Below are 17944 nucleotides of genomic sequence, written 5' to 3'. Positions count from 1 at the left end.
GAGTATCTTAACAAATTTTATCTAAGGCAGGGTGGATTAGGGCGAGGCTAATGCTGCAATTGGTAAGGAAGCAGCCCTTCCACGTGTTAGCCGGGAGAGGCCACATGTGGTGTTTTAGGGCTTGGACAAAGTTCATGTTTTGTTTGTGCTCTGATGTGATGATGGCGATGGCGTGGTCTTGTCTTGGTCCATCCTGGTTCTACTGTGGTCTCGTCTGATTCTCTTACCTCTGCCCTGGGAGTGTCTGCCCAGACTCCTTGCCCTGACCATGGGAGGCTTTTCCTTGTCCTTTGTCCTCTGTGGGCACAGCCGCCTGGGACCTTGGAGAGGATCTCTCCCTTGACGGGCGGGGTCTGCCCAGATTCCAGAGCTTGCTTCCGCTTGTGGAGTTTGGAGGCCGGGGATTGTTTTGACAGTCACTGACTTATTTTAGGCTTATGTTTCTTTGGCAGTAGAATTCCCCCCAGATTCTAGTAGCTTCTGATCTCTTTGCTTTCAGCAGTTCCATGTGCCTGTCCCTACACCCCGAGTTCTTTCCTAGTCATGACCCTCTGGCCTGGTCATTATCTTTGCTTTCTCATGCCTGTGTCTCTTTCTGCTCAGGGTATCTTGAAGGCATGGCTGTGGGTGGGAGAGAAACCCTATTATCTGATCTGTGTGTACAGCTGAGCCCTCTGTTTAACCAAGGAGTCTTCATGGGCCTATGCTTCTCAGAACAGTTTCAGCCTTACATCTTACTCTTGGGGTGCAGAGAGGGAGGCTTTTCCCACGAGGTGAGCCCCATGTTTCTAGACTGTCTCTAGGTGCTTTCTGGTCTCTCAAGTAGGCCAGTTTTTGCCTAAGCTCTTCTCTTGCTGTGATGCCTGTTTCGGCAGAGCAGGTAACAGTCACCCAGGCTGCTGGCGCTCCTTTTTCTCCTGTCCCCGAGCTGGAGGCTGGGTGTGAGTGTAGTCTGCCTTCAGATGATCACTGCTTTGCAATGCATAAAATAGGGCTTCCTCATTACCAGCTGCCTGACAACGGTTTTTATTATGGCATCACCCCAGTTCAAAGAAGCCATTTGTGTCTTAATTCATCTCTGTTGAAATATGTATTTAATGATAGAGAATTTAAAAGAGGAAAATTTCTGAACCAAACTCTTTGGGGACTGTTTGAACAATTTTCTATTTCTCTGTTTCACTACCACTTGGGTGTGAAGCCATACATTCGTGGCTGTTTTCTAGGCAGACATTACAAGGGCACACAGTATTGGAAGTTCATCTTTCTTGTTTTTAACTCTTAAAAGTTAAAAAGTTTTAAAGGCTGTTTTTAATCAGGCTTTTCTGATTTCTTATAAGAAGAAAAAATCAGATGCTTCAATTTTGGGGGATTGAATTGGGATATACATAAGATAAATAAAATCAGTGAAGAAAACCACTTTGAACCCAAGTTGCAGTGATGTCGAAAACTCACAGGGCACCCCTCCCTCTTTGCATTGTGGTGGCTGAAGCCTGGGGCCCTTCCCTTGCTCTGAGTCTGTCTCTGCTTTGGAAAAAGGAGGATAATGAGTACCTGGCCTGTATCCTCTTGGGGAATTCTCTTGTGGGAGCAAAACGAGATGACTGACATGCAAACATGTTGGATAGTAAAGCTCTCTGGGTATAAAAGGCATTATTTCATCCTGAAGTACTTTTGGGGATAAATAATTTATTGGCACACTAAGTTCATCCTCTGAGGCAAGGTGCTCCTACAATAATGTACCCAAGCCAACCTTGGAAACTTATAGCATCTCAGAGTGAGGAGAGCCAGCGGGCGTGTCCCTCTGTGATTTTTACTGAGTTGGGTGCTTTTCCAGGGAGTTCTGAGCTGTGTTCATAATTGTCCTTAAGCAAATAGAAACAGTCCAAAGTGGTGCCCCTTCACACAGAGTGCAGTTTACAGGGGTCTGTAGCGTGACACAGTTAATAATCGCCCATGATACTTAAGTGCCCCAGACTGGTAGTTTGAGTTTTCATGGAATTTTAAACAGATGAGATTTTGTAATAGAGCCATGTTTCTTACTGATGTCTTCCAATAACCCCTTATGATTAAAGTGTTGCTGAATTTCCTAGACTTGATTAATTACCTCATTAATTAAACAGACAAATAATGAAGTAGATTATTTTGCTTACTGAGAATTTGTTAATCTTGAGGTAGCTGTACTTCTCGAGGTCCACTTAGGAAGCTGGAATTTTTCATCTAATGGTCTTTTCAAATTCATGTATTATCCATGTGATCAGCATGGAGACTGACATTGACAGAGGTGTTATTTTATCTCAGGGCACTGGGATGACATGTGGACCACTGGTCCCCACAGGGCTGTGACCCTGGCTTCTGCCATCTCTCTCCCCTGCTTCCTGGAGTTCCTGAAACTGGGCTCCGGCCCCTGGGGACACAGCTTCCCGCTGCCCAGCATCCTTATCTCTGAGGGGCTTCTTGCTCTTAGCTACACCCACATGGTGTCTGTTATTTCTCTTTTCCTTGCTCTGGGCACCACTGCATCTTCTGGGCACAGCTTCTCCTGGGCGGATGGGGCAGCCCGGGAGCTGGCATAGTGTGCCCACTGCCCCAGCGTACTGCGGCTGGGCTCTGAGTCTCTCCCGTCTGGAGGACAGAGCACGGCGGGGCTGAGGCCCTGTGCTCTGCTGGACATGTGAGAGGAGCCTGGCTGTCAGCCCCCTTCCTTCAGACCCAGGAGGAAGCGCCTGAAGCCAGGGGCCTGGGGTCATCTTGGTGAGGCCGGGGTCCTTGGCCGGGGCTGTCTGCCCGTGGTCAGATCTTGTTCAGCTGGGCACACCCTCCAGACTGGCCCAGGCTCAGCTGGGCTCCACCGAGGGTGCCCGAGGGCGAGGCCCGTCACTGTGATCTGCAGCACCCATTAGGCAAAGAACCAGATTGGAATGCCGAGCTGGAAGCAAGCCGCAAGTCCTTACTGAACAGAGGATTAAATTCCACCCTGAGGCGAGGACTCTCTGGTGAGTGGTCTCCAGGATCTCAGTTATGACCCCCCACCCCAGAAGGCTCAGGCATGGAGCCGGCGCCATAGGCCTGTCGCTTCGCCTCTGAAGGCAAACCTGAGACTCCCAGTCCCTTGTCGGCCCTCTAGCACCCATAGGATGACAACAGAAGCTGTGATCTGTGGACCTTCAGGGTTCTCCAAGACCCCGTTAGCGGGGAGACATGATTCCCATGTTTTCATAAAGATCCAGAAACATGATTTCCTTCCTCACAGTGCTGATCCCTGAGCAGATGGCACAAAGGTGATGGTGGGCAGAACTGCTGGCCCCTGAGCCCCACCGCGCCGGGGGGCGGGGGGGGGCGGTCGGGCAGACTCTCATAGTTAGAGGCCTCCAGCACCACCACTGCACAGAGAGCCACTTGCATGTGAAGCGAATGTCCTCGACGAAGCAGCAAGAATGATTAATTTAATTGAATCTTGACCCTTGGGCACGTGTCTTTTAAACGTTCTGAGAGACAGACTGGGAATTTGCACAATGCACGTCTGCAGATGGAATCACGGCAGTGGTTTCAAGGAAAAGCAAGTGCTTATGCTTTTTTGGGGGTGGGGAGCTGAACTCGCCCCTCTTCTCATGGAACACGGTTTTTACTTTAAAGAATGACTGACAGACAAACCGTGGTTATTCAGACTCGTGTTTTTGGCAGACAATGTCTGAAAATTGGACTAAGTGAGCCTGTGACTTCAAAGGAAGTAACTGCCGGTGTTTGTTGCAACTGACAAAATTTGAGTTTTCAGTCAAAAATTAGAATTTTGAAAACTTGTGTCTGCTATGGTGAGCTTGACAGCTTCCCAGGACTTAAAGATGTCTCTGATGAACTCAGTGGTGATGTTAACAAACGTGATTTTTTGACATTATATATTGAAATGTATTCAGGAAGATCGGCGTAACTCACTGAGCCAGTATTTTCCAAAATGACTAATGCATGATGTCACACCAACCATGCATGGATGAAATATATGTTTAGGGTGCAAGATTGCTAGATAATGGGTTTTAATGTTAATAAAAGTTTATTGATGGGTTTTCAGATTCCATGTTGCAAGTAACCTTTAAGAAATGACCACTTGCTGAGTTCTGATGTCATATCAAAGAATATCCATGACGATCTGATAAACCTATGCAGATACTCCTGTTTCCAGCCACATGTCTGAGTGAGGATGGGCTTTTCTCACATACCTTAACCAAAACAACGTTTCACAGCAGATTGAATGCAGAAGCAGGTGTGGCAATCCAGCTGTTTTCTATTAATCCTGACATTAAAGAGTTCCAGAAATTCTTCTAATTTGTTTTTGTTTGGAAAATATAGTTACTTTTATTAAAAAGTGTTATTGTCATTGTTATGTAATGGGCTTATTATTCATTGTGAATGAATTACTGAATAAATAATTTTCAAATCTCTCTGTGTTAATTTCAAATAAATATCAATAAATAGAATCCATTTAAGAAATAATTTGAGAAAAGAAAGGGGTCCTGAGTCCAAAAAGTTTGAGAACCACTGGTCTGGTGTCATAGGAAACTGTGGTGCTTGAGTGGAAACGCTGGTGGTTTTGGTGAAGGACCTCAGGGAACTGCTGAGATGATGAGCTGTCACCAAGCACTGAGTCAAAGAGAAGACTGAGTTCTTTATTTGTTTTTTTTTAGGTGAATGCTAACAGGAAAGTGGGTTCAACTGAAAGACTGACATTGGAAAGAAACAGATTCATTTCAACTTTCATATTGTAAATAATTTTAGAAATTAACATCAGAATTTGATTTTCAAGACAAAACCCTACGAAAGCAACCAACTGAGCCAGCTTTATTTGTGAAATATGGAAATAAAGGCTTACTTCTCTAAAAAAAAAAAGACAAAAGCCCTACAGGCAGTTCTGCTCTGTGATGGAAAATCTATCTAACCCAGACTGTTCAGTTACTCAACAACATTTATTAGTACTAGCATTATTAGTGGGGTATAGACCTCTGTGCTAAGTGCTAAGAGGGAGACCAAAGGTATTATAGATGGTTTTTTTCTGATGCTAAGAGGTTTTTTCTTCCAGTAATTTATGAGGGAGAGAAGGTGGGTAGGACAAGTTCTCAACTGAAAAGCTGCGTGAGAAGATATAGGACAGAGGAGACAGGAAAGCTGTGCCTGGCTGCAGCAGCTGCTCTGCAGCAGGGCTCTGGGTGGCTGAGAAGGGAGCGACCCTGGGTCTGGTCCTGGAGCCGTCTGGCACGTTAGGTCCCCTGGACAGAGATGCACGTTTCACTGCCTGGTGTCAGGAAGCAGAGCTGTTGGCTGGCTCACTTGTGGTTTCTGGGTGCCAGTGGAGGAACAAAGGTGAAGAAGCATGCCTCTCAGCTGCAGGGTGGTCATCGTCGTTGGGGGCAGCACCTGGGGTGTGGAGGTGTGCCCTGTGCTCGCCCCTAGCTCTGCCTTAGCACCTCTCCCTGGCTGGTAACTCTGGGCTGGTTCCATGCTTTTTATGGAAAGAACAGTAAAGTTTCTTCTAATGAGAACTGGGGAGTAGGGAATTCTGATTAATTGCATTTCCCTTTCAGTTCCCAGACCATCAGGAAAAAAGAATTTTAAACCCGAAAATTAAGTTTCTAATTTATTACCTAGAATATGTTAAACGTGATTGAATCTTGCTAAAAAGACAGGATTTTGCAGGGCCTCAAGGCATCATTGACCATAGACTATTACTATTCCCAAGTTCCTGAGAAATCTCAGCTGGTTTAGAGCTCCTGTCTCAGAGTAGAAGTGCCTGCAGGGAACACTGTCACTGTCACGAGTGGGTCCTGTCCCCAGCTCCTTGCTAGTAGAAACGAAGTCAAAGACCTGGCTTCCTGTCCCCGGTATGACAAGCTGCATGTGCCTTTGAACTCCCTTAAAGCCTGTGTCTCTTTCCGGAAACTGGGTGTCACCGAGGTTGGTGTCTAATGACCAACAAGAAGATGGGTGTGTGGTTGAGATCTCTGCCGAGCTGAGTGGAGGGAGGGCACCTTGAACTCTGGCTTGCTTTCTGAACGCCATGATCACCTCTCACTGAATAAGAGTCACCCACGGGAGTCTCAGCCCCCTTGTCCACCCGCCCTCCCCTGCCAACACATACACACAGCCACACACACACAGGCACACAGGCACGGTCTCCAGAATGAAGGAATAATGACAGTGTGGGAAATGATGTGGAATTGTTAGCCTTCGGGTCACTTGGAAGAGCCCTGGCCACCCCTGTCTGGAGACTTAGCTTCCGATGCCTCCGACGCGTGGATTAGGTGACCTGTGCCCGTCTTAGTTCCCTCTGACATCTTTCATTTCCTTGGCACATGAAGGTTTCCCTCCATTTGTGGGCCATATCTGAGTTGCTATGTGGAGCGCAGGGCTGTGGCACTTGATGCTAATGAGCTGGCTGGTCTTTAAATAGCACAGCGCCTATAAACAGAATCACCTGTTTTACAGCCTGGTATTGAAGAAGATTGTTCCCAGAGGGTTCTGAATGGCTGTTGGAGCATTAGAAAGGCAGTAAAATGCTCCTCACTCCGCCCCTTACGTGAGGCAAGACTGGCTGAGAACACACACACCGTATCAGAGACATTTCTTCTGGGCTGGGCCGGAATCATCCCTCCCAATGCATTACACTCAGGTTGCATCAGGATGAAGAATGGCCAGGCCAAAATCTCCTTGATTATCGGATCTTAGTCATTTGTTCTCTGAGTCAGCTTAATGGCGTGTAATGTTCACATCACATTCTTCTGGGGCCAGGCCAAGAACCAGCATGTTTGCCAGCGTTTCAGCAATGAGCTAATCAGGCTTTTGGCTCCTACATTCCTGGCCAAGAGCTCCGCTGGAATTAATAGTGTCACTGCAGCAAACCAGGGTCCTCGCAAAGGTTGCTCTTTATTTTCCTGTGTCATAGGCTGGCCCTTGCTTTCATCAGATGAGCCGTAAGCCCCTTCTCTTCCAGAAGGTCTTCCCAGGCTGAGGCTCTGAGATGTGATGCTAGAAATTCAGCCCAACACGTTATTTACTGAAAAGCCCTGTCCTTACTGTTGCTGAGGATGTAAGTACAGGGGAGAGTCTTTCCACGTAATCCAGGGAGCATGTAGTCCACTTGGGGGTGGGGCACGATGCACGAACACATGTGTCCTCAGTACTGTGAAGTGCCGGCCACACATCATCAGAGAAGAGCAAGAGAAGTATGTGGAGCTCCGGGGAAGCAGGCACTTTGGAAGGATGGAAGAAGGCCTTGGAGAGCATGGGCATCGCATCTGTGTCTTGGAGACTGCGGAATGCGGGCTGGCACGTGGGAGGTGGGCAGTAGGTGACAGCTGTCCTAGCTTTATGGCTACACTTCTGTTTTCTAACTAGTAAAATAGAAAAAAGTGTCTTGCACATCTGCCGGGGCCTAGCTTGTGAGACGACAGGGAACCGCCTGGGGAAGGTGCCCAGGCAGGGTGGGCACCTGGCGGCTGGTGCGCCGCGACCGACATGTCTGAGAGCTTGGGTGCTGTCCGCCCTGTGCCACGTCTGCTGCCACGGATGGAGGGAGCGCCCTCTGTGGTGTGTGGGAATGAACAGTACACATCTGATGACAAAAGAGCCGCGGCGACATGCTTTGTCTCTGTCTTCCTCATAAGGTACTCTAAGTAGGGAAACAACCTCTTCGTGATTTTTGAAAAGTGTTTAGTGTGATAAGGGGAAAAGTAAAAAGTAAAAACAATGAAATCAATAGAGAAGGGATTCTCAAAAAGTTTGTGCCAGAGCAGGAATCCAAAAAGATGTTTAAAGGAATTGTTCCTGGCTCTGTGGGATCGCAGTGCACATCACAGATCGGCTCTCCATTCAACTCCTCTGCCACTGACGGGCATCTGGGGTTTCCAGTTTGGGGCTATTAAGAGTACAACTTCTCTGACTGTTCTTGTAGGTTTCTTTGGGCCAACATAGACGCACATTTCTCTTGCATATGTATCCAGAAGTGGAACTGTTGTGTCATAGGGTTGGTGTCTGTTTATTTTTAGTAGGTACTTGCCGGACAGGTTTTCACAGTGGTAGAGCCGGTCTGCAGTCTGTCCAGAGATGCCTGAGAACGCAATTGCTCTGCATCCTCAGCAACACCTGCTGGTTTCTGTCCTTCTCATGTCTGCCTTTGTGGAGTTGTAGGCTGGTATCTCACTGTGGTTTTACTCTCCATTTGCCTGATCACTGATAACGTGTGTTTTTTCCCACACCACCAAGCAGTTCTTCAACATCAGCTGTATATCCTGTAGTTCCACTCAACTGTGACACCGTCTACCTGGAGACAGCATCTGAGTCCACAGGCCAAGGGCTCAGTCTCACCAGGCCGTCCCTGTCCCCCTTCAGATGCCAGTCACAAGTCCAAGTTGTTACCTGTGCTTCTGACCAACTGGCTGTAAACCAGAGGTTCCCATGACCCACCTCCTTGGGTTTGATTAATTTTTGCTAGAGTGACTCACAGAACTCAGAGAAACATTTACTTATGTTACCAGTCGATTGTAAAGGATACAGATGAACTGCCAGATGGAAGAGATTTGTAAGGTAAGGTATGTTGCAAGGGGCTTGAAGCTCCTGTGCTCTCCGGGTCCACCGCTTTCCCCTCAGCTCTACCTGGTCACCGACTGGGAAGCTCTCCAAAGCCCAAAGCCTAGCCTTTTGGATTTTTATGGAGGCTTCGTTACCCAGGCATAATTGATTAAATCGTTTGCCATTGATGATGGAACTCAATCTCCAGCCCCTCTCCCCTACCCGGAGAGGTCCAGCCCTCTAATCATGTGGTTGGTTCCCCTGGCCACCAGGTCCCATCCTTGGGTTACCTAGGGACTTTCTAAAAGTTATTTCATTAACATAGCAAAAGATACCTTTATCCCTCTTTCACTTCAGGAAATTCCAAGGGTTTTACGAGCTCTTTGCCAAGAATGGGGATAAAGACCAAATATGCATTTCTTGGGGTAAATCACATTGAGCACTTCTTTATGTTATTGTCCATTTGAAGGTCCTCTTTTGTGAAGTGCTTGTTCAAGTCTCCTGTCCATTTTTGGTTTGTTCTCTTTTTTTAAACTGTAGTGGTTTTTGTATATCCTGGAGAAAAAGGTCTTCCCCCAGTGGGAAGCCTGTCTTTTCACTCTTTTAATGATGTCTTTTGATAAATAGAAGTTCTTATTAGTAAGTTTAGTTTATCCATCTTTTCTTTTATGAGTAATGTTTATTGTGTCTGGTTTAAGAAAAATTTGTTTACCCCAAGGCCATGACGATATTCTTCCGTGTCTCCCTCTAGAAACTTTATTATATTCCTTTAACATTTAGGTCCAGTCCAGTCGTATCTAGTGTGAGATATAAGTCCAGGTTCCCGTTTTCTCTGTGGATATCCAGTTCATCTAGTCTCATTTACTGAAAAGGCTATTTTCCCCGCCCAATTACAGGTGGTACCTTTGCAGAAGATCGAGTGCCCTTATGGATCAGGGTCCAGTCAGGAGACGGTAGTAACACCAGTAATTTGAATAGGGAACATTTATTATAAAGAATTGTTAACCAGCAAAAGGGATTAACTATCAAACAGGGCAAAGAGTAAGGTTGCTGTACAGAATACAGCAATAGCAGATGTAGGGAGCAGCCGCTACCTCTGGAGCTGAGGGGAAGTACCTGGAGGTGGGACAGACTCAGAAGAGGGTCTCCCAACAAGTCTAAGATTCAGCATTGCTGGAGAAGTCATGGCTGTGACCCACTGGAGAAATTCACTGAGGTGCTTCAAGCTGGGGTTGGCTGCTGTGGTGCCCGTGATACACTAGGAAGTCACCTGCAGGGATGCCTGCTGTACTCATTGAGAAACTGCCCCCTGGCCTTCATGCTACAGAGCAAGAAAAAAAAAAAAAAACAACCCTGGAACCTGAAAGAGAACCCCCTTCCTCTTGAAGTGCTCTCTCCTGACAATGCCATGACTGTGTCAGCTGGCCGTGGAGAAATGGTCTTAGGGTCCAGCACTAGTATCACAAAAACAGAGCAAAGAAGGGTGATTTGGGGCTGAGAGGCAATAAATAGATAAAGGGCACACCTTCCATGTGTGGGTCTGTTTCTTGACTATGTTCTGTTTCATTGATCTGTTTCTCCATCTGTCAGAGCCGCTATACTGATTACTGTAGCTTTACAGTTCTCATCCTGATAATGGCTGGTGGGGTCCTCCACCTGTGTTTGTCTAGATTGGCCGCACTACTCTTAAGTTCTTTGCCTATCTTTATCATTTAAGAATCAGCGTACCAATTCCTACAAAAAATCTGTTAGGATTTTCATTGGCGTGTTTTGGTTCCATAGATCAGTTTAGAGGAGAATTGACATGTTTACAATACTCAGTCTTCTAAATCAAAGAATATGATGTATTCCTTCTTGTATGTTGTCTTTAATGTTTTCCAATGATGTTTTGTTGTTTTTAGTGTAGCGGTCTTGCATAGGTTTTGTTTGATTTATTTCTGAAAATTTTTTGATGATATTGCTGTTACTATATAGAAATGCAGGTGGGTTTTGCATATTGACCTTCTTCTATCCAGTGACCTTGCTAAATTTACTTAACAAATGTTGGTGTAATGGTGTGTTAAGATCTTCAACTATGATTGCAGATTTATCTATTCCTCTTTCTAGTTCTGTTTTTGCTTTGTGTATTTTAAAGAGACAATATTAGTTGCATACCAATTTAGGGTCTTACGGTTTCTTATTGAATTGACCCTTTTATCATTGTGAAGTGTCCTTCTTTTTCTCTGCTCTTATGTTTTGCCTTAAGGTATTTTTGTCTGATGATAATAAAGCCACTGCAGCTTTGCGTTGCTTAGTGTTCACGTGGTACAGCTTTTTCTATTCTTTCAACCTACAGTAAGGACTGTATCCTTACTTTCATTTTTTAAATTATTGTTATTTTTAAATTTTATTGATTTTTTTGGCGGCGTTGGGTCTTCGTTGCTGCACACGGGCTTTCTCTAGTTGTGGCGAGTGGGGGCTACTCTGTTGTGGTGCGCAGGCTTCTCATAGCTGTCGCTTCTCTTGTTGCGGAGCACAAGCTCTAGGCATGCGGGCTTCGGTAGTTGTGGCTCATGGGCTCTAGAGCGCAGGCTCAGTAGTTGTGGTGCACCGGCTTAGTGCAGGGATCGAACCCGTGTCCCCTGCATTGGCAGGCGGATTCTTTTTTTTTCTTTTCTTGCGGTACGCTGGCCTCCCACTGTTGTGGCCTCTCCCGTTGCGGAGCACAGACTTAGGACGCGCTGGCTCAGCGGCCATGGCTCACGGGCCCAGCCGCTCCGCGGCATGTGGGATCTTCCCGGACCGGGGCACGAGCCCGTGTCCCCTGCATCAGCAGGCGGACTCTCAACCACTGCGCCAGCAGGGAAGCCCCCGGCAGGCGGATTCGTAACCACTGCGCCACCAGGAAAGTCCCTGCATCCTTACTTTTAAATTATGCTTGTTTTGAACAGAATATAATAATTTTTATTCATTTTAGTTGGAGTGTTTAGTCTATTTACATTTAATTTGATTTTTGAAATGTTGGGTTTAATTCTACCGTCTTACTGTTTGTTTTCTTTTTGTTCCACCGGTTCTTTGTTCCTTTATTCCCCCGTTCCTGCCTTCATTTGGATCATTCAAGTATTTTTTTTATTTCATTCTTTTAATCTCCTGGATTCTTATTTATTCTTACATTAAAAGTTACCCAAGAGATTTCAATTACATCATGACTTATTACAGATCCCTCTGATATGGTCATATATTTCTGCTTCTATGTGTAAGTCCAACATGACATTATTTCTGTTTTAAGCAGTTGATATTTTAAAATATTTGTTCACATATTTACCCTTTCTGGCATTCTTCATTCCTTCCTGTGGTTCTATGCTTGTATTTGGGAATATTTTCTTTCAGCCTGAAGAACTAAAAGTATTTTTGTAGTGCAGGTCTATTGATGACAAATTCTCTTGACCTTTGCCTGAGAACACATCTAGGTTCCCTTCATTTCTGAAAATTAATTTCACTGGGTATAGAATTCTACGTTGACAGTTGTTTTCTTTTAGCATTTTAAATATGTCAGCATTTTCAACATGTTCTCTAAGTCTTCTGGCTTTTATAGTGCTTATTGAAAAGTCAGCCTTTTGTTTTGCTGTTGGTTCAAAGAAAAGGTGTGTTTTTTTTTCTTTGCCTGATTTTAAGATTTTCTGTCATCGTGCCTGTGTCTGTGTGTGCATACCTGCATGTGCATGTGTTTTCTGTTAATCTTACTTGGGGTTCATGGGACTTTTTGAATTATGCATTGTCTTTAATAAGGCTTGGAAAATTCTTAGCCATTATTCATTCAAATGCTGCTGTTACCCCATTCTTTTCCACTCTCTTTCTCATTACACGTATGTGAGACTTTTTGACCATGTTCCACACATTCTTATGCTTTGTACTGTTTTCATTCTTTTTTAATATTTTTTTCTCTCTGAAATTCAGTTTTAGATCCAAATATCCAGAAGTTTGGATATTTTCTATTGGACCTGAGTTCCTCTAATTGTGTCTTTACTTCTGGCTGCTTTTCTTTTAAAGACATCCAATAAGTTCTTAATATTATATTTTTCAATTATAGAATGTCAATTTGACTACTTTTCTGTAGATTCCAAGACTGTTGAAATTTTTAATCTTTTCATCCATTTGTTTCTCTCTTCCTGTTTTTAAGCATTTTAATCAGTTTTTTCTTATAAACTTTAGTTACATAAATACACCACATACATTTAAGGTGTACAGTTGGATGAGTTTTGACGGTTGTGTACAGCCATGAGACAGAGCATGTCCGTCACCCCGAAAGATGCCTTGTGTCCATTTACAGTCCATTCCTTGTTCTGCCTGTGGGTCCCAGGAAAGTACATTTTTGTCATTTTAGAGCAGTTTGTAGTTTGTATTAATGTAATCATACACTACGTATTCTTTTTCTGTCTGGCTTCTTTCACTCAGCATGATAATTTTGAGATTCATTCATGCTGTGGGTATCAGCACAGTGTTGAATAGCAGTGGTGAGTGTGGACAACCTTGCCTTGTTGCTAGTCTTAGGTATGAAGTTAGCTGTAGGTTTTTGGTTGGTGCCCTTTATTAGGTTGAGAGAATTCCTGTCCCTGGTTTGTTTAGAATTTTTATCATCAGTGGGTGCTGAATTTTGTCAAAGGTTTTTCTGCATCTATTGAGATGATCATCTGGTTTTTCTCCTTTATTCTGTCAATATGGTAAATTACATTGAATGATGAATGTTAAACCAACTTTGAATTCTTGGGATAAACCTCATTTGGTTGTGACTTTTTTCCTTTTAAAATATTTCTGGATTCAATTTGAGAAAGTTTTAAGGATTTTAGTTTCTAGTTACATGAGGGATAGTGTTCTGGAGGTTTTTTTCTTATAATGTCTGGTTTTGTTATCAAGATAATATTGGCCTCATAAAATAAAGTTGGAGTGTTCTCTCGTCTCCTGTTTTCTGGAAGAGTTTGTATATAATTAGTATTATTTCATTCATAAATGTTTGGTAGAATTTACCAGTGTAGCCCTCTGATCTTAGAGTTTTTAACTAGGAATTCAATTTATATAATCAATATGGCCCTGTGCGGGTTATCTATTTCTTTTTGAATGAGCTTTGGTAGTTGTTGTCTTTCAAGGAAATTTACCAATTCTTCTAAGTTGAATTTATTGCCTAAAGTAGTTCAGGATAGTTTCTTATTATTCTTTTATTGTCTGTAGGACCTGTAGAGATACTTCCTCTGTCATTCTTGTTATTGATGATTTATACCCTCATTATATTATTATCTTGATTATTCTAACTGTGAGTTATTATACATTTATACATTTTGTTGATCTTTTCAAAGAACCAGGTTTTAGCTTGGATACTTTTCTCCATGCCTTTAAAAAATATTGTTGATTTCTGCTCATTATTTCTTTCTTTCAACTTACTTTGGGTTTACATTGCTCTCTTTTATTTTTTTTCTAAGCTCCTTGAGATGGACTCTAAGACCATTGTTTAGAAATCTCTAGTTTGTCCCTGATCTTGAGAATGGCCTTCCTGGGTCCTTGACCAAAACACTTACACGTCCCTGTCTCCTCAGCCCTGAAAGTTCAACCAGTTAAAAGATTTTGGGCTCCTGCCACACACTGATGGGTGCAAAATCTGGCAAATGACTTGAGGGGGAGATGGATTGGATACTTACTGCAGGCCCGTTTCCTTTAGTGTGACTTGGTCCCCTAAACATGTGAAGATATGGGGAGAAATGTCAGTCTGTCTTGCTGGCCCAGGCCCCTGGCCTTTTTCATAGTCCCAGGACTCAGCAGTTGTCTGGTGGGGAGAACAGGCCTTGTGCTGGATGCTCCTTTAGTTTCCAGTCTGTTGCAGGCCTTGAGGCTACAAAAAAGCTCTGCTGGTTTTCCTTTCCTCCTATAGAATCCCTTAGCTTGGACCAAGCCTGATTCTTAGCCAGTGTTCAGAATTAGCAGCTTATTTTTAGCTTATCTAGAAGGGCTCTTCCTTGTGAGGAATTTTAATTCATTTAGTCTTCATTGCTTTGGTGGTGTTAGAAATACAGCTTTTGAAACTTATAACTAAAAAAAATCTTCTTGCTCCATTGGTGGTGTTGGCCCGCTCTGACCACAACATTGTAATAGAAGGCAGAATCCCCCTCCCCTTTGAATAATTCATATACAATGAAATGCATCTATTTTAAGTATACAGATTAATAAATCTTGATATATGTATATTTCTTGTAACTACCACCACAATCAAGGTATAGAACATCACCCCAAAAGGTCTGGTGCCCCTTTCCATTCAGATACTCTTTTGTCACTGTTGATACGATTCACTTTTTCCAGAATTTCATGTAAATGGAATCATACAGTGTGTACTGGCTTCTTTTTTGTGTCTTGCTTCTTTCTTTCAGCATCTGTGCATTTGAGATTCATTCATGTTGTGTGAATGTGTTTTGTTCCCTTTACAGCTGAGTACCATTCCATTGTAAGATATGTTTGTTTATTGGCCTACTGATAGACATTTTGATTGTTTATAGCTTTTGGCTATTATAAATAAAGCTGCTATGGATACCTGTGTACATGTCCTTGTGTGAGAATATGTTATCATTTCTCTTGTGTAAATATCTAGGAGTGGAGAGTAGCTAGGTGGAATGGTAAGTGCTATGGAAGTGCTATTACAAGGATCTACCTGTTTTCCAAAGTTGTTGAATGATTTTATACTCCTTGTGGCCACGTATGACAGTTCCAGTTTACTGCCATTTGTATCAGTACTTGTTATTGTCAGTCATTCTGTTTTAGCCATTCTACTAAATGTGTATTGGTATCTCATCCTGACTATAGTTTTTATTTTCCTAAAGACTAATGATAGATATTAGTATCTCATTGTGATCTTAATTATTTTCCTGAGGAGTAATGATGACAAGCTTCTTTTTCATATGCTGTTAGTATGTCTAAGCTGTTTGTATGTCTTCCATGATGTATCTGTTGAAATATTTTACTATTTTTTAAATGGGTTGTTGTTTCCTTATTATTGAGTTACGAAAAGTTCTTTGTGTATTCTGAATACTAGTTCCTTTTTCATATATATGTATGAGAAATCTTTTTTCCATCTGTTATTTGCCTTTTCATTTTGTAAATAGTGTCATTCAAAGAGCAGAATTTTAAAATTTTGATGAAATAGAAATTATAATTTTTTCTTTTGATTGGTATATTGCTTTTTATTGATGCATCTAAGAAATTCTACTCTACCCCAAAGTCCAAGAAGAAAGGTTTTTTTCTTAGTTTTCTTCCAAAAGTTCCACAGATTTAGCTTTTATATTTAGGTTACCTTTTGCATATGGTGTTAGGTAAGGATCGAGGTTCATTTATATTATATATATGTATATAAATACCCAGTTCTTCTGACACAGTTTTTGGAAATCCTTTCCCCATTGAAATGTCTTTGCACCTTTATCAAAAATCAATTGATCATAAATGCTTGGGCTTATTTTGAGGTTCTCTTTTCTGTTCCATTTATAAGCCTATGTTTATACTAATATCACACTGTATTGATTACTGGATATCCAAAATCAGGTAAACTAAATCCTCCAACTTTGTTCTTATTTTTCCAAATAGTTGTGACAATTCTAGGTCTTTGCTTTTTTTTTTTTAATTTTAGAATCAGCTTCTTAACTTCTTCCAAAAATTCTACTAGCATTTTGATTGAGATTGCATTGAATCTGTAGGTCAATTCAAACAGAACTGACATCTTAGCAATACTGAATCTTCCAATCAATGCATATTGTAATCTCTCCATTTATTAAGTCTTTAATATCTCTCAGCAGAGTCTTGGGGTTTTCAGTATAAAATTCTTGCATGTATTTTCTTAAATTTATCCCCTCAAACATTTTGTGTTTCTGGATACTATTATAAATGGTAGTTTTAAAAGATATTCATTTCTAATTATTAGCTAGTAGATAATTGTTTTTGTATTCTGAATTTATATCCTCTACTTAGCCAAAGTCACTTATTAATTTTAATAATCTTTTTCTCCATGGTCTTGTCATCTGCAAATAAAGATAGTTTTACTTACTCATTTCCAATATGTATGCCTTTTATTTCTTTTTCCCACCTTACTGTCTAGGACCTCCAGTATAACATTAAATAGAAGTGGTGAGAAAGGATGTTTTTGTCTTGTTTTTAATCTCGGGGGGAAAGCATTCAGTCATTCATCATTAATTATAATGTTAACAGGTTTTTCATAGATTCGTTTATCAGCTTGAGGAAATTTTCTTCTCTTTCTTGTTTCCTAAATTATTTAAAAAAATTTTATCATGGATGTTTGTTGAATTTTGTCAAGTGCTTTTTCTGCACTTACTGAAATAATTGTAGATTATTTTTCCTTTGTTCTGTTAATATTTGAATTTTATTGATTGAACTTTGAATGTTAAGCTAACTTTGCGTTCCTAGGTTGAACTCAACTTGGTCCTGATGGACTGTCTTTTTAAAGAAAAATATATCTAGCTATTTTTCTGAGTTTGATTTTTGGTTTGAGTTTTCTAATCAATCTTTTTTTTCTTTTTGGCTGTGTTGGGTCTTCGTTGCTGTGTGTGGGCTTTTCTCTAGTTGTGGCTAGCAGGGGCTACTCCTTGTTGTGGTGTGCAGGCTTCTCATTGTAGTGGCTTCTCTTGTTGTGGAGCACAGGCTCTAGGCATGCGGACTTCAGTAGTTGTGGTGTGTGGGCTCACTAGTTGTGCATGGGCTCAGTAGTTGCAGCTCATGGGCTCTAGAGTGCAGGCTTAGTAGCTGTGGCACACCGGCTTAGTTGCGGCACACCAGCTTAGTTACTCCCTGGCATGTGAGATCTTCCTGGGCCAGGGATCAAACCTGTGTCCCCTGCACTGGCAGGCAGATTCTTAACCACTGTGCCACAAGGGAAGTCCCTGCTGATATTTGTAAAGGACTTTTATGTCTGTGATCATGAGGGAAATTGTTCAGTTTTCTTTTCTTGTAGTATCTTTGCCTGGTTTTGTGACGGGATAAAGCTGGCCTCATTAAATGTATTAGGCAATGTTCCTTCCTCTATTTTTTGAAAGAGTTTGTGTTCAGTTGTATTATTTTTTTCCTTAAATTTTTGGTAGAATTCATCCAGGCCTCAAATTTCCTTTGTGAGAAGGTTTTTAGTTAAGATTTTAGCTTTTTAAGCTTTTCAGATTTTTGTGTCCTGAGTCAGTTTTAGTCATTTGTGTTTTGTAAGGTACTGATTTTTCTAAGTTATCAAGTTCAGTGACATCAAGTTTATCAGTGATAAACCGAGCATGGGCTCAGTTGTTGTGGCTCATGGGCTCAGTAGTTGCGGCTTGTGGGCTCTAGAGTGCAGGCTCAGTAGTTGTGGTGCACAGGCTTAGTTGCTCTGAGGCATGTGGGATCT

At 42.3% G+C, this 17944-nt stretch overlaps 1 protein-coding gene across 8 annotated transcripts in view; it reads left to right on the top strand.

Moving 5' to 3' along the window:
* The window catches only part of PCBP3 (poly(rC) binding protein 3), a 210704-nt gene that overhangs the window by 25109 nt on the left and 167651 nt on the right, over positions 1-17944 (top strand). The gene's annotated exons all lie outside the window — the stretch shown is intronic.

Source organism: Mesoplodon bidens (genome assembly GCF_964165515.1).
Source record: "Mesoplodon bidens genome assembly, chromosome: 5".
Lineage (NCBI taxonomy): Eukaryota > Metazoa > Chordata > Mammalia > Artiodactyla > Ziphiidae > Mesoplodon > Mesoplodon bidens.
Note: the sequence above shows the minus strand (reverse complement) of the source record. Positions and strands in the feature narration are given on the sequence as shown.